The 14856-nt window shown below is 32.2% G+C and overlaps 1 pseudogene; it reads left to right on the forward strand.

Moving 5' to 3' along the window:
* Positions 1-12958, forward strand: part of LOC139853082 (fumarate hydratase 1, mitochondrial-like) — a 60744-nt pseudogene extending 47786 nt beyond the window's left edge.
* Positions 12959-14856: the final 1898 nt, after the last annotated feature.

The following is a 14856-nucleotide window of genomic DNA, read 5'->3' on the forward strand; positions in this document are numbered from 1 at the left end:
CATACCTACGAATTCTGGACCATTATTCGCTTGATTTGAAGTCGGAAAGAGAAAATAAAAGCATGGAACTTCTAAATATAAGGGAAAATATAAAGCCCAACAAACAACATCGAAATCATAAACCGTGCATATCAATGTGTATAGCAACATAAATACAAGAAAGAATGAAAAAAATATTATAACCCCAAGGTAATAGTAGAAGCGAACAGATTCCTCTGGTGGGAGTTGGAATAGAAGAATGATTGTTGCGATAGTCAGAATGAGGTTGAGAACCAGAGTTGGATTAAGCATATTCACAATCATTGAAAGTATGGATCGAGAAAGAAAATATTGGAGTGGTGGAAATAATGGAACGGAAGAAGTTCATTTATAGTGGAAATACCAGACAAAGAAATCAAGATAGATGATCGCATTTAATTAAAGAGATCTTAATTTCCATAAATCCCGAAGAATCAGATCTTATAGATTTTCAAGATTTTCTTTTAAATTCCTTGAATTCCGAAAATCCACCGTGACTACATCAAAAGTTAAATCTCTATCTCAATCTTTTGTGACAGCTTCATTCGTACGCTTCACATAATCAAATCGTTTTATCTATATTAATCAATAATGATAAAACTCTATTCATCAACTCACATTCGTCATGAAAACATTTTTATTGTTAGCCATGACGACCTCACTCAAATTTAGGGACGAAATTTCTTTAACGGGTAGGTACTGTGACGACCCGGAATTTTCGACCAAATTTAAACTTAATCTTTATATGATTTCAACACGATAAGCAGAAGTCTGTAATATTGAAATCTCAAAAAAAAAAAAAAAAAAAAAAAAAAAAAAAAAAAAAAAAAAAAAAAAACTTTGAACTATGTTCATGTAATCATTTACCCTTAGACTGCTCTCGACGATTCACAAACTATTAACTGTAAATAGAAATGTATATATAAATATAATTATACATTATAAATTAAACCATTATGTGATTTAGTTAACTAAAGATAATGTAAAGTTTATTACTTAAAACTGTATAGTTAATTATTGAGAGTATATTGAAACTAAATAAATTAGAACATAATTAACAACGTTAACAAAGTATTAAATGTATACCTTGAGTTTATTTGTTTCAATATATATAACTAATATACTTATTATGTAATAAAATTTAATAAATAAAACATAATTATAGATATAGTAATTTAAAAATGAAGGTATATGAATTCTATACATAAATATTATTATATGTATATTGTAATATATATAAAAGATATAAATATTAAATATTCAAATGAGTGACATAATACAGAATATTATATATATATATATATATATATATATATATATATATATATATATATATATATATATATATATATATATATATATATATATATATATATTGTGTGTGATCACAAATTAAAAATATAATTGTATACTAATATAATTGTTACTTCATTGTTATTAATATTAATACTAATGCTAATATTAATATCAGTATTACTAATATTACTATATAAGATATTTTGATATGAAATTGATACGACTAATATGTTATAATTACTAAAAATTATCATTATCATTACTAATATCATTATTATTATAATTAGTAGAAAAATTATAATTATTATGATTATTATTATTATTACCAAAAAAAAAATTATACATCTTAATTAAAATTTATCATTACTACTTTTATCATTAATTTTATTATTGGTATTATGTTGATTATTATTATTACTAATATTATTAATATTAGTATTCTTATTAATTCTAATATTAATAAATGTATTATTATTTTAAATGAAATTATTATATCTAATTATTATAAATATCAGATGTATATATTAGAGCAGTTACGAGTTATTGAATTAGTTTACAGATCACTTTCAACTTTACAAATTTTGGTTTCTTGTTAAAATACAGATATCGAATCTATAGAATCGTAATCAGTTTCCTTTTCTGTTTGTTTTATTTATTTTTTTCTTCATCCTTCTGCTCACGAATGAAGAAGCTGTCGACACCTTTAAGCTATAAAACAAACGAGTGATAGCTGTATTTTGACAATCATCCAATTCTTGATCTTCATTATTAATTACCACTTAATCTCTATAAGATCTTCTGTTAACATAATTCAAAGGAGAAAATAGATATTCAATTCCAAAAATTGAAGCAACCGTCTCTCTCTACTCTCTCTCTACATATATTTTTTATTGCTTCTCGTGGAAACCCATGAACACCAAACCAAAAACCATCGACATAAACCACATACACCCACTTGTTTTCCAGTTTCCTGCAACCCGAACACCACCATCCTCACATGAAATCGAAAACCACATGGATTTTTAATGCTAATATACTACTTCGGGTTATTACTGCGACAAATACTGTTTTGTTCCAACCATCACCAATAAAAGACCACATTGCTATCATTCTTTGTTCCTTCTATTTATAGCTGCGGCTATACAACTTCTTTGAACAACACCACTACCACTACTAATTACCATCACCTTACTTGAACTAATACTTGCTCCTATATCCTGTTTTCTCGAAACCCAACAACGAAATCCATTTGTTTTGCAGCCATGAACTAACCCCGAACACAACCGCTACTTTTGTATTAATATTCCTGTTTTGGTTCTCTAAATTATCACCATCATGGCTACAACAAACCCACCTTCATTTCTTTCACTCTTCTCTCCTTTTCTTCGATCAAAAACCACCTTCCATCTTCTTCAATTTAAGCCGTCACCATCTATCCCTCCTTTCCTTTCTCTCTCTCCCAAACGTTTATAGTAATGCGAATATTTTGATTATGATGAAAACATGTTAAATGCAAAGTGAGTGGGTATCTTTTTATGGCAGACAAACTCTACCTCACACCCTCGAATTCTTTTTGTAAAATATGGGATTCGGTGTATTATTATTTTTTAATTATGAGGCACCGAATTTTTCTATTAATTATGATAGAATATGGAAACATGACGTGGAAAGGTGTATAGGCACAGTTTTCTTTTGGAAGTATTTAAAACATCAAGTGGATGATGAGTATGAATTGAATCACTTGACATTTTTTTTTATATATATGTTTGGCCGAAGAGTCCTCCTTGGACTAGGATGATTGGGCTGTGATCTATCTATCTTGTTTAAGCCAAAATAATCTTTTTTTTTATTTGGGCCAAGTGATGATTTATTGGGTGAGCCGTTGTTGTTGCCAATGTATTGCTGCTACCTGCGCGTATTTTATATACCAACGAATTTGGTGAAGCCACAATGATGAGTGAGGGAGATGATAATAATAAATCATGATAGAAAATGATGATGATTAGATTAGTAAGATGATGATGATATAAGATATTAATAAGATTTTATGATTATGATTATGGTAATTTTGATAATAATGATGATGATAACAATTGGGTTAATGATGATAGAAGACGATTTCGATGATGATGATGTCAGTTTATGATAAACGTAATTAGAAGATGGATGAATGATGATAAGTGAAGTTGTGTTGATGATAATGGTAGACGTTAAACAGTCCCATACGTGTTATATAAATTATATATATATATATATATATATATATATATATATATATATATATATATATATATATATATATATATATATATATATAACTCAGAAATAAGAGAGCAGTTCAATGGTTGAGCATGTGTGTGTTCATTTGAGAGGTCATGGGTTCAAACCCGGGTAGTGGCGTTTTATTTTTAGAGCTCCTTTCTTCAAAGGTTGTACTATTTTATTATTACTTTTATTAATATGATTATTATTATTATTATTATTATTATTATTATTATTATTATTATTATTATTATTATTATTATTATTATTATTATTATTATTATTATTATTATTATTATTATCATTATTATTATTATTACTATCATTTTCATAATAATTATTATCATTATTATATTTATTACTACTATTAACATTAATATATTTATTAATAAGTATTATTATTAAGTATTATTAGTATTAAGAATTTTTATCAAAAATTAGTATTTTTATTGTAAAAATAGTACAACCTTTTTATCTTATTATTATTACTATCATTATTAAAATTTTATATATTTTAATAATATTATCATCTTATTATCAATACTAACATTATTATTAGTATTGTCATTATTATCATAAGCATCGTTATTATTAATACTAATCATATTATTAATATTATAACAAATAAATATTTATTATATAAAAATATATTGGATACATATAACATAACTATATAATATTTTTAAAGGTATATATAAAATAAATACACTTAGTTAATTAATAAAACCTATAAAATATTAAATATAACAATTATATCACTAATAATGATATATATATTTATTTGAATATTATTATATGTGTTAATATACATACATTGGTATAGGTTCGTGAATCCGAGGTCAGCCCTGCATATGTTCAATATCGTCATATGTATTTTTACTACAAAATACAGTAATGTGAGTTTCATTTGATTCCCTTTTACTCTTTACATTTTTGGGACTGAGAATACATGCGCTGTTTTTACAACTGCTTTATTAAATGCTTTTGAAATATATTTTGAACTGTGAATATATGAAATGCTTTTATAAATATTTGACGAGATAGACACAAGCAAAACATTCCTCGAATGAATTATTATGCAGACAGAAGTTCTGCGGATTATTATTGAATTATGTGGACATGATAATTGCCACCATTGAATTATGTGGACATGATAATTTCCACCATTGAATTATGTGGACATGATAATTGCCACCAATTGATGTGAATGTTATGTATCGGGAGAATGATTTTTATACACAGGTTATGTATATTATATTTTGTATACGAGATATGTGTACGGTTACTAAGATTTATGAAAGATGATTTCGTACACGAGAAAGGTGTACTGTATTTAAAAGATATCGCATGTACATTACAGGTGGGTATAGGATTCGGGCCCATTTGTACCATGCAGGATTTAAATCTTGTGGTCTATCAAAATGATGAATTTTACTCTTTTATGATAAACTTATGAACTCACCAACCTTTTAGTTGACACTTGAAAGCATGTTTATTCTCAGGTATGAAAGAAATCTTCCGCTGTGCATTTGCTCATATTACATGGAGTCGTTCATGGCATATAGAGGTCAGAACCTCGCGATGGTACCAGATGTTATTGTATTCGTTCAGGAAGATTTTGGACGGGGTATGACACCTACAACCAATGCTCTGATACCAAATGTGACGCCCCGCACAAAACCATCGTGTACGGATCGTCAACAACAGGATCATTACAAGGTCAAACACTATATGCTGTTTGAAAATCACTTTTGCATTCATGAAAAGATAGTGTTTTACAAAAGATAATGTGCTTGCTATGAATAGAAGCGTTGACACAAGTATGTGACCCAAAGGTCGTTATAAATCCATTGTTTGAAAATAACGTAAGTTACGAATGCAAAATAAAAGTTTCATGATTGTGACATCTCTAAGTAATGCAGCGGAAATCTAATACAGCAGGTCCGTAACAGCAAGTCTATAACACCAAGACAGCAAGTCTAACAGCGGAAGCAACAATGTCTAAGCACCTGAGAAATACATGCTTAAAAGTCAACACGAATGTTGGTGAGCTATAGTTTGTTTGTAATAAGTAATGTAATGTAGGCCACGAGATTTCAGTGCTTCAACCCGCATTTCAAATCAGTATTTCAAATCGGTATGATAAAGTATATGTTTATCCGTGGGCACCCGGTAACTAACTTAACGTAATATTACCCCCTAAAAGTACACTTGGCGAGTGCGTAAGTTTACGAAGTATTAAACACCCGTTAAATACTAGCGCGACTAGTCCGAGTGGGGATGTCAAACCCTATGGATCCATATCTAAGATTCGCGTTCACCGGTTCAAAAACCAATGATTAAATGTTACCGAGCTAAGGGGAAAGTTTATGCCGTTGTATAACCCACACATATATAAAGTTTAACTACTCGTGCCTAGTATGTAAAACGTAAAAATCGCATGTATTCTCAGTCCCAAAGTAGTTAAAGTAAAAAAGGGATGCTATAACTCACAGTGTATAAGCAGTAAAAGTTGGTACGGAAAGTATGCAAGTAGTAAGTCGGTCTGAAAGGTCGTCAATCTAAGTCAAAGGTCACTAGGTTAGTATGTTGTTCCCATAAGTTTAAAAGTGCATAAATTAAGTTTAAGTGTCATCATCATTCATCATCATAAAAGCTAAGTAAGTTTGACAAGAATAGAGATCGAAAAAATAGGCTGACTTCGGTCAGCTTCTACGACCTCTATACAAAACAAAAAGATGCGTAGTCAGTGGTTATGGCTCCGTATGTGAGTCCTCTAACCGCTGACCAATTTTCAGAACCTAACTCGTCTTTGTTTGACCGTGGCGATGGTTTAAGTGCGAGTAGGTCAGAAATTTCAGCACAACGTTACAACGGCGTAGTGACTTTCGGAGGGCTATAAATCCTAAACCGTATGTCGGATTAAGTTGAGGCCTAAACGAAAAGTCATCTACTCGAAACGAACTAACTGAAAATCAATTTTTCAGAAGTCCTGGAATCTGATCAGATCCCAAAAAACAGTAAACAAGTGCTCCGGTGGGGTTCTTGGTGCTTGATGCTCATAACGGTTCTCATCCTTGATGCTTGTAGCTTCAAGTGTACAACTCATTGATGGGTTGGCATCACTTTGACCAAGATTATACCATCAACACATAATATGTTAAGACCAAGTAAGAATACAACTCATTTAAGAGTCTTAGATGGACGATGAACCAAGGTTACATCATATCTTTAGTCTTAACACAAATACAAGTTCCATTTACAACTAAAGCTACAAACTTTACTTCAATCAAACAAGTATGAACATAATCTAAATCAAATAAGGTGATGGAACCCTAAGCTAGAGAGTTTGGATCCTTTTCACACAAGTTATAAGATTACAAAGCTAGAAAGCTTGAACCTTTGGTGTTCTTGAAGACCTTGAAGCATAAAGCTTAGATCTTTAAGTTACATGAAGACCATAAACACAAGTTTTGATCTTTATAATAAAGTAATGAGATCATAAGTTAGAAAACTTAGATCCAACAAAAGATATGAAGATTCAAGCTAGAAAACTTGCATCTTGGTTGTTCTTGAAGATTTTGAAGCATAAAGCTTGGATCTTTAAGTTACATGAAGATTACAAACACAAGTTTGAATCTTTATAACAAAATAACAAGATTAAAGTTAAAAGATTTAAATCTACAAAGTAGGTGAAGATTCAAAGCTAGAAAGCTTGAATCTTCCATGTTCTTGAAGGATTCAAATCCATGTTTGAATCTACAAGATGTAATCAAGATCAAAGCTAAAAAGCTAGATCCTTAGATGATGATGATGATCACGTGAATGGGGAAGGAAAGAAGAAGAAGAAAAATCAATTACTTACACTTTTTAGAGAAAGAAAGACTAGAGAAAGAATTTGAGAGTAAGTGTGTGTGAAATGAAAATGAGAGCAAGTGTAAAATGGATGGAATAACGCTTGTATTTATAGGTGGTGAGGAGGTGGGTGGTGTCTCAAAACCGTGGGTTTAAGGGGGGGGACAAGAGGGACAAATTTTTGCTTTTTGGTTAATGGTTGTCTAAAGTTGGTGCTTATGTTAGGATCCCATGCAACATTAAGGATAATACTTGACAAAAATGCTAGCATGTTCCCTCTAATAAATGGGCATTTGTCTTACTTATTAATGGGTCACTAGTTACTTATAATTGGGCTAATTTGATAGTCCACTAACTAGTGTAGGGTGGGCTAAAGTCCAACAAAGTAGAAAGTTCAACAAGACTAACTAGTGTGCTCTAGTAAATTACTAAGGGTAATTAAGCAACCAAAAACCCAAGTAATTGTTATTATAAAATAACAATTAGTATTTCGTAGTCATAATATTCCGATTATGACCAAAGTTAAACGTGTACACAGTACGCAATTCGTTTTAAACGTCAAGTGACACCAACGGTCATAAAGGCTTCCGAGGATCAAGTTAAGTACCCTACGTACTTAAAGACACGTTTTAACATATAAACGAAAGTAATCCACATGTAGTAAGATCCCTGAGTATAATATAGTTCAGTACGCACAAATACGCAGTTTCGTGAAAGCATAAAGCACAAAAGCAAATCGAAAAAGCCGGGTCGTTACATATGAGGTATCGCCGCATCGAACTTTAACCCTCATCCCGCACCCCGGTCCCAATATGGCCCAAGAGAAGTGTATTCTACCGAATAACACTCGCCAGATCGTACACAAGCAACCAAATTATATACATAAACGTATAAAAATTCCACTCACCTCGATTACTTGAAACGCTAATTCCGCTTGAGCTTCCAATCAACCAATGTAAAACACCTAAGAAATTCACAAACAAATAAGCTAAACACTCTAGCTTGTACTCAAAACATCACAAGTGCAATTTCGACCCATTTGCACCTACTTCTATTTTGGCTAAGTCAAAACTTGCCCAAACCGTCAATAATCACCATCAACTAGTGATTATGTTCTAATTCCACAATAAACCCCATGTTTGATCTTTCAAAACATTTGCTAGCACAAGTTACACAAAGCCCATTTTGACCCATTTCTAAAACAAGCTCTCAACAACACCCATTTGGGTTCCATTACAACATAATCACTAATCCTAGTGATTATACCTAATTCAAAGCCATAAACTTGGCCAATTAGTTTTCCAACCCAAAACCCACCAACAACAACAATAACTAGCTTTAATAAACTCATTTGTGAACTAAGTGGGTCTTTCAACAACAAACAAGTTCAAACCCTAATTATGAACAACAATCAAGCTTATAAAAACTCGGAGTGAGAACTTACCAACACTACCATAACGTAGCCAAGAGCGAGATGAACAACCTTAGCACTTGGGCTTTTGATCAATTCAAGCTCCTTCTTCTCCAAATCTCCAAATCTCTCTCTAGAATCTCCCTCTCTCTCTAAGATGAAATGGGAGTGTTTGTGAATGTGAAAAATGATCCAAAATTGGATCCCAAACTGATAATATGGCTACACATCCGGCTCCAAGTGAAAAGACACAAATACCCCTCTTAAAATATCAAAACTGCACAGCTGGCCCGCCAGTTCATCTGGGCGGCGTCCAGATTCCTGGACGGCGTCCAGTAACAAAGGACAGGACGACGTCTAAATGCTTGGGACGGCGTCCCATTGACCTTAAACAGAAACAGGGTCTTACACAAGGTCTAATTTTTAATGCAAAAAACGTCAAAATGAATAATTGTTTCAAAGATTAAGACTGATTTTTTTTTATTATTAAATTAAACTCTATATACTAAAAGTGATGGACCTTAGAGTCGTTCCAACCAAAAAAAATCTCGTTCCGCACTTTACTTTCACACTATAAAATTTCATTTCACCCTCTCAAACAATTCAACTTATACACTTTTCCATGGATATAAACTATAAAATTTAATTTTTAATTTAAATCAAAAAACAACACCCACCATTATCTTCCACGCCTGTTATCTCCGTACTCGACGCGAGTTAAATTTTACCGCTACCACCATTAAACTTGAAATAATTTTACGAATAAAACGAGACTAACTACGTTCGAAACAGACACTTTTTTTAAAACGCTAAAAACACCGATATTTAAAACGGGTTTTAACACATTAGCCGTTTCCCCATCTGTACGTACACAACGCTATGTTAAAAATGAATATGCAGGCCGAGATAACCCGCCGCATTGCGCGGGCCAAACCAGACTAGTTATTATTATTAATGCTTTCACTGTGTTTATGTATCTTCAAAATGGACCAAGATTGTGTTAGCATGTCAATCCAACTTGGCCAAAAAGTAAAGTGCCCGTTTTAACCCAAACCTAACCATCCCGAACAGAGGCGACTCTACCTTGAAGGGAGTGGGGTCCTGTGACCCCACTAGTGGAAAAAAAATTTATACGATGTATACTTCAAATTGTACCGGACACCACTAAATTTAAGTATAGGACCCCATATATTTTTAAAATTTGTGTTTTTTTAGAGGTAAATAACCACTAAAGTACCCTTCAAATATAATTAGCCTTAGAAAAAAAAAATTAGGACCTCATTGGCATTTCATCCTAGAATCGCCACTGATCCCGAAGCACCCATCTTGCCACCTCTTTTAGTAACCAAGATTTGCGTATGTGACCAATCGACATCCGTTTTCATGTTTGTAGCTTGCACAAGGTGGCACTGTTGTAGGAACAGGATTGAACACAAAGAAAGGGTACTTAAGCTAATTCATTGTTTTATATATAGCAACTCTTTCTGATTAATTTGGTACCTATTTTTCCGTTTTATATACCTGCATATGATTTTTGTACAGGTTTGATTTAAAGATTGCTGCCGCAGTTGCTGATGAAACAAGTTTACCATTTGTAACAGCTGAAAATAAGTTTGAAGAACTGGTTACCTTCATTCTTCTTACTTTTTCTACATTGAATTTTGCATGACATGCATTCTACAGAAGAAAAGAACTTGTGTATCTGGATTTTATGTCATGTTTACATCATTATAGTTACGTTATTTTCGTCGAATTATATAATCTGGCTGTACATGATGCTTTTGTTGAAGCTAGTGGAGCCCTGAACACAATTGTTGTTTCTCTTATGAAGATCGCTAATGACATACGATTCCTAGGAAGGTATGGTGGTTGTATATTATATATCCACTTTATTAGTCAGCTGGTTTATAAAAATCGAATTTTTGGTCAACAGTGGTCCACGATGCGGTCTAGGGGAACTTTTTCTTCCTGAGAATGAACCTGGTAACAGCATCATGCCTGTAAAGTCACTATCTCATACGTACTTCTTCATCAAAATCATGAAATTCTCAAATTTGGATGCAATTTAGCAAGTTAACACTATTGTTTTTACCTTATGATCTTATTGTACTTTAGGGGAAAGTGAATCCTACACAGTGTGAAGCTCTGACTATGATCTGATCTGTGCTCAGGTATGTATTTTTCTTGACTTTTGGTTTAGACTGTAAAAGCATAGCATTAACAGTCCTTGATTTATAAATTGAACAGTTGTAAAAGTCGGCCCGGTCGGCTTGGTGACTAGCCCGTCACGAATCGCCCATAGACGCTTTAATTCAGTCAATGCTAAAAAGTCGGGTCAAAGTCTGGCTGAGTCAGCCGAGTAGGTCAAGATCAAAGCTAGGTAATAAAATTTATTTTTTTAAATTTAGATTCCGTGCCATATATGTATGTTTGAAATATTTATGTTTGATATATTTATGTGTAATATATATGTTTAATTTTTATTCTTAAAAGTCAAACGTTGGTCAATGCCCGACTCGTCCCTGTCTTGATCAACTTGTCCCTCCAAGGTCCAGATCGACTCTTTTTTGACTCACGACTTTTACATCCTTGACAAATTGTGAATTTAAAATCAGTTAAAGAGGTTATATACAATGATATAGACGATAGGAAATTTTCGACCTGCTCTGTTAGTTCCCTTTTTAGCTAATTTCAAATTCAACTCTTTTGAGATAAAGACAACCCAAATCAACTCATTTATAAATAAGTTGGTCCAAACCGCCACCTTTGTATGTGAGTGGGCACTTCAATCATCGTCGACATATTTCTTTTAATTAATCACTAAAAATGTCTGATCAGATGCAGGCAATTGGAAACCATGTTGCTCTGACAGTGGGTGGTTCAAATGGTCATTTTGAGCTCAATGTTTTTAAGCCAATGATTGCTACTACTTTTTTACATGTAAGTTGCCCTAAACAATCATATTTGTGTGTTCATCTACTAATTATTCGTGTGTTACGCTAGACATTCCACTGTTGTAACTTACATTGATATTGCTTACAGTCAATACGACTTCTAGCCTCAGAGGAGTTCAAGCTAATAGGGAGAGGATTTCAAAATTGCTGCACGAGGTACGTTAACCTGCAAACTGAAATTTAATTTTTTTTGTAATCTAATTTATTTTGTGTAATCTGATTATCCTTAATGTCATTTAATCTTCCTTGATCCTTGCAGTCACTTATGCTTGTGACATCTTTGAATCCTGTAAGCTTTTACATCTCTACATGTTAGACACAGTATTGTTTTCTACTTAGTAACAAAATATAATGTAAATTGCCATTTGAAATGTTTGCCACAGAAAATCGGTTATAACAATGCTGCAGCAGTTGCCAAAACAGCCCACAAGCAGGGATGTACACTCAAGGTACTGTTTGTCTATCTTTAAGTTAAATATCATATCATTGATTGCTTATTATATACTATAAATATAAATAGTAATACAATAGTGGAGTTAATTCGTATTAGCAATACACACTTTATTAGGTCTCGTTTGTTTTTCGGTTTGCAGAACTTATTATATCTTATGTCTGCGCGCTCACATACGTTTTTACTGCAGACTGTTTGTTTTTCTGAAGACATAAGATAAAATAATGTCTTATTCTGTCTGCAATCTCGCAGACATAGAAATGTGCTTCTAAGTGCTGCAGACATGATTAAGTTATTTTGCAGTCATAAAAACAAACAGTCTTCAGTATGCAGCTTACAGTCTTTTAGATCGCATCTTCTTTACAGACATGGTCCACATATCTTCAGACAAAAACATCTCAAAAACAAATAACACATTATTGTAAGAAAATTACAAATGTAGATATGATGGTAATACCCCCTTCGTGGGGTTTTGTTCATAGAAATAAATTTTGCTTTTCAAAAAAAAAAAAAAAAAAAAAAAAAAAAGATATGATGGTAAATTAAAAATATATATGGAGTAAACATATGAAGAACTAAACAATACTGGTTGCAACCTTTTTTTATAATGGTGCAGGATTGCAGGAAGCTGCTCTGCAATTGAAAGTGCTGACTAGTGAAGAATTTGATCAGCTTGTAGTGCCAGAAAAAATGATTGGTCCCTCTGATTGACTGAAGCAACATGTTAATTAAAGATATGATATGGTTGCATGTTTATTGAAGTTGAAGCCATGTATTGTAAGGGTTGAGATGGGACATAAAGTCATCACTTGGCTATTAAATCATTCGTTCAAGGCCTCTAATTTTTTTATGAGTGAAGTCTGTTTCACGGAATATGTAACATAAGTTGTTGAGGAATCCATGTGACCAGCACAAATTTTTACCACATGAATTGCTTCTTCTTTTGGTTTGGTTTATAAATCTAATCAAGTTATTATCGATATTTATTTTAGTTAATAAATCTGGTTGCAGGTACTTTTCTGCATGGTGTCTTTTTTATAATACATCCAAAAAAAAAAAGGATCATTTTGATGATATCGTCATATGCAATTGGGTTAGTTTTTGAACTTTAAAATTCGAATCCGGAATCCAATCAAAACTACAAACTAAATTTAAAAATAGTTATTAGATTAATTATAACTTAAACCTAATTCAATATATAATTTTGAATTCTTTTCCTAGTTGAAAATATAAAATTTTAAAAGTTTAAATAAATTATCTAGAAACTTGAATTTAGTTAAAAAGTAATATCTATCCGTTCTAGATTTATGTAGTTTGTGTTACACCATTTCTAGCGGCACATTCTCGAAGGAGTCATCACTTCCATCATTCGAGGGCGCCGATGGCAATCTCTCCGGCCTCGGCCTCCCTTGGTTTACTCGCCCTCAAAAGTTTCATATCATAGCATCTTTCAGAACGAGCTTGTTTGGTGTTTGATGCAATTTCACGGCTATATAGCCATTGAAACCTTTTTTTATTTTTTATTTTTTTCCAATACCTCCACTAAATATATAACCTATCCCATATCAACATAAATCACATTTTTACTCTCATCTCATACCAACATATATACCCTCGACATTACTCAACAATAACCAATGTGAAGACCCGTCCTAATCCATCCGGACGAAGTCCATATCGATTATAAACGATTCACAACAGTTGATTATATCGCGAGATACTTGACCTCTATATGATACATTTTACAAACATTGCATTCGTTTTTGAAAAGACAAACTTTCATTACATCGAAAGTTGACAGGCATGCATACCATTTCATAATATATCCAACTATAATTGACTTGATAATAATCTTGATGAACTCGACGACTCGAATGCAACGTCTTTTGAAATATGCCATGAATGACTCCAAGTAATATCTATAAAATGAGCAAATACACAGCGGAAGATTTCTTTCGTACCTGAGAATAAACATGCTTTAAAGTGTCAACCAAAAGGTTGGTGAGTTCATTAGTTTAACTTAAACAATCGTTTCCATCATTTTAATAGACCACAAGATTTCAGATTTCCATTTCTCATAAACATACGTCCCATGCATAGAGACAAAAATATCATTCATATGGATTGAACACCTGGTAACCGACATTAACAATATGCATATATAAGAATATCCCCATCATTCCGGGATCCTCCTTCGGACATGATATAAATTTCGAAGTACTAAAACATCCGGTACTTTGGATGGGGCTTGTTGGGCCCGATAGATCTATCTTTAGGATTCGCGTCAATTAGGGTGTCTGTTCCCTAATTCTTAGATTACCAGACTTAATAAAAAGGGGCATATTCGACTTCGATAATCCAACCATAGAATGTAGTTTCACGTACTTGTGTCAATTTCGTAAAACAGTTATAAAAGTTGCGCATGTATTCTCAGCCCAAAAATATAAAGGGTAAAAAGGCAAATGAAACTCACGATACTGTATTTTGTAGTAAAAATACATATGACGTCATTGAACAATGCAGGGTTGGCCTCGGATTCACGAACCTATATCAATTGTGTATATATTAATACGTATAATGTAAGTTACAAAATTTCATTTATTAATATG

This window comes from Rutidosis leptorrhynchoides, chromosome 6 (assembly GCF_046630445.1).
Source record: "Rutidosis leptorrhynchoides isolate AG116_Rl617_1_P2 chromosome 6, CSIRO_AGI_Rlap_v1, whole genome shotgun sequence".
Classification (NCBI taxonomy): Eukaryota; Viridiplantae; Streptophyta; class Magnoliopsida; order Asterales; family Asteraceae; genus Rutidosis; species Rutidosis leptorrhynchoides.